Source organism: Jaculus jaculus, chromosome 5, assembly GCF_020740685.1.
Source record: "Jaculus jaculus isolate mJacJac1 chromosome 5, mJacJac1.mat.Y.cur, whole genome shotgun sequence".
NCBI classification, from domain to species: domain Eukaryota; kingdom Metazoa; phylum Chordata; class Mammalia; order Rodentia; family Dipodidae; genus Jaculus; species Jaculus jaculus.
Window position 1 is genome coordinate 2,805,682 of NC_059106.1, and position 3,759 is coordinate 2,809,440.

Genomic DNA, 3,759 nt, shown 5'->3' on the forward strand with positions numbered 1-3,759 from the left:
TGTTTTCAAAAATTACATAGTATGGGACTGGGGATGAAGCCCAGGTGGTAGAGTACTTGTCTAGCATGATTTGCATTTATAACATAATTTTAGGGCCTATGAATGGGTCATGTCCCAGTGTTAAAAATGCCACCATATAAGACCCTATTGTTGAAGACACCACATGCTGTCATCACAGGACACTGGAATACCATTTTGGAACTAAAAGGGAAACTAGCCCTGTGGGAACTACTGGACAACAATGGTCACCAACAGTGTGAATAAGCAGGGGATCCTGCTGACTGTGAAATTAACCAGCCTGACAAGAAGTACACACTTGTGCAATAGTGGCACACAGCCTCTGAGGGTAACCAACTGTTCTCTAATTAGACATGAGGTCTGCTCAGTGGGAGAGAACTTATGTCTGGTACTGGAAACCAAGTCAGAATCCCATAGTCAGGAAACTCAGACTCTACAGAGCAGCCCCCACTGTTCTCTGGAGAAGAGTGGATTTGTATACCAAAACGTCTGTCAAGTAACTCTGCATATTCCCTTTAACCCAAGGTGCTTTCATTCTTGGTTGGAGAGTCTATTTTATTTTATAGGTAGCAGGGGAAATGGAGGAAACCCAAGATCCATCAATAAGACAAGAAGAGAGCTGTCTCCCACCACAAGATGTGCCATCTCTATCACATCTGCCAGACCCCAAGAGAAATTATAGAGGAAGCTACAACATGAATACTGCTCTTACTGCTAGCCTGCCAACCAGCTTCAGGGTGATGGTAACAGACATGTGAACAATCAAAACCCATCAAAGCAGAAATTCAGAAGCTACAGAGAACTCATCACTAAATCAGACTGCCAACATCTTTGCCATGCCTCAGGGAACATTGCAGAAGAGGTCGGTGGAAAGATTATAAGAGCCACAGAGTGGTAGGAATACCCTGAGGTATGGTTCCCACCTCCCTACCCTACAGGGACAAACTGAGGCCTTCATGACCCCACAGTGAAGGCCATAACCCCACGGAGAAGGGCCCTCAGGGTAACGGGAGCAGCAGCAAGGCAATAAAAGAGTATAACCTGTTAATATATTAAATCTTAGAGGTTGGAGAGATTGTTTAGTGGTTAAGGTGCTTGCCTGCTGGTTCAATTCCCTAGGACCCACGTAAGCCAGATGCACAAAGTAGTGCTGGCTGCATCTGGAGTTCGTTTGCAGCAGCTGAAAGCCCTGGTGTGCCCATTCTCATTCTTTCTCCCTCTCTCCCCTCCCTCAAATAAACAAATAAACAAATAGATAAATAAAAATTTAAAAAGTCATCATAGAGCACACCAGTGAGTAGAGGTGAGTGTAACCTTTAGGTTCATCTGGAGGCGGAGGACAGCTCTTTCTAAAACCACCTCGACCCCCCAGTCTCCTGTGACTTCAGGGCACATGAAGTCGATGATCACGGCCCTGTACTAAAGACAACATCTGCATCGAACAGCTGACCAGCCTTTAACGAGCTGAGCTTAGCTCTGCCTCAAAGCCTGAGTGTCAGCCCCGTTAGTTCTACACATTGGATGCTTGTTAAGTCAAGAGATTGTCACAGGTATGCACCTCGTGATTTCCGTGCGTTTAATAAAGGAAGATGAAGTAGCAATCACAGACCTTGGAAATCCTGAATTCCATGAGCTCTTCATGTAAGTTGCACCTTTAGTGTTATCAACACTTTTGTATATGTGTGAATTCTAGCCAGGCTTTAAAAAAAAATGTAGATTTCCCAGATAACATCTGGGGGAAAGGAATGAACAAGTACTGGGTTCTTGAAAACAGAGAAAGGGAAAAAAGATAATATTTTTATTTTTAGATGGATTTCAGATTAATTTCCTGGATTCGGGTATAAGAGAAATTCCTTTTGTGTTAAATGCCACCATTGTGATGACATACTCTTTAAATGCCGGCCAACAAATACACTAAATACTGGCCAGTGGTCCTCAGGCATCCACCTGTCTCCAGTCCCCCAGCCCTGGGATTACAGGCACGTACTGCTTGGCACTTTTGCATGGATGCTGGCAATCCAACCCTGCTGCTCAAAGTTGTGAGGTAAGCTGTTTACCCACTGAGCAATCTCTTCAGGTCGGACTCCTTGGTCTTAATCTCCACGGTCTGTGGCCTCTTGTGGCGTGAAATGCATGGGCCCTTTGCGTTGAAAAACCAGCCCCTTTCTCTAGGATTTTATATTGTCTGGCATTTTGAGCATATTTTTGACACGGTCATTTCTGTCAGAAGAGAGATATAAAATCTAATGTGTGTGTGTGTGTGTGCGCGCGTGTGCGCGCACGCACATGCATGTGTGTGAACACACATTCTCATATTCACATATGAAGCAGGATAGATGTTTGTACTCAACTTATATGCAAAAATAAGAAAGAAACGAGTGCTTTTAAAAATGTTTTATTTAGCTGGGCGTGGTGGCGCACGCCTTTAATCCCAGCACTCGGGAGGCAGAGGTAGGAGGATCGCCATGAGTTCAAGGCCACCCTGAGACTCCATAGTGAATTCCAGGTCAGTCTGGGCCAGAGTGAGACCCTACCTCGAAAAACCAAAAAAAAAAAAAAAAATGTTTTATTTATTTACATGTATGTGTGTGTGCATGTATGTGTATATATATATATCTATATGTGTGGGTGGGCATGCCAGGGACTCTTTCCTCTGCAGACAACCTCAGACACGTGCCTGGCTTTATGTGGGTGCTGAGGACTCAAACCCAGGCTAGCAGGTTTTGTAAGCAAGTGCCTTTAACTGCTGGGCTATCTCCCGTCCAAGGACGCCTAAGTGGAAAAGAATAAGGTTGCTAATGTTTGGCGTTCCCATTTCCTCTGGGAGGACTCTGTGAGAAAGCCATTCATGCTATTTGGGGCTTGGGCACCGTTGGGATCTATGTGCATGCTCTGCCACCCCTGAGGGAGGCCACTTACTGCTGACCCCAGCAGAATCCCAATCCAAGAGTCCCTCAACTCTTCTGCAAAGGCTTCCTTTTTTTTTTGCATGTGCATGTATTTGTGATGGGTGTGCTTGTGTGTATACATGTGGGCACATGCGTGTAGGCATGGGTATATGCATGTGGAGGCCAGAGGCCATTGTCAGGTGTCTCCTTCACTCACTGTCTCCTTATTTATAGAGACAAGGTCTCTTGCTAAACCCAGTGATTACCAATTCAGCTGGACCAGCTGGCCAGTTTGCCCTGGGGAGCCTCCTGTCTCCACCTGCCCTGGGCTGGGATTATAGAGGACGCTGCTATGCCTGGTTTGATTGGGGGCTGGGGATCTTGACCTAGGTCCCCAGGCTTGCGTGTCAAGCACTTTGCCCACTGAACCATCTCTGCAGCCCCAGCCCCAGCCCAGGGACTTCCTTTCTTGTCCCCAGGTCACTTGCAGCCCTTCCCTCCGTCCCTGACTACTTCTGCCGACCTGGCTTCACGCAGCATCCACACTTTCTCCAAGGATAGTTACTCACATTTTCCCCAATTAACTTTGTCACTTCTTTTTTCTTTAGGTACCAGGACCGTGACTTTTAGTCTTTGCACTCACGTCACTTTCTATTTTGGTATGGTCTGCAAATGTCATAGTTATGCCAAAGGAGAAATGTGTCACTTGATGACTTTCTGAGGTCCCCAAAAGGAACACATAAGAGTGTGTGTCCATCTCCAGCAGGGAAGAGGACATGAGGTCTACTGTGACCCTCCCACATGTCAGGGCTTTGCAGCCCCCTCTACTTTTTTGCTACTACGTACACGTGGC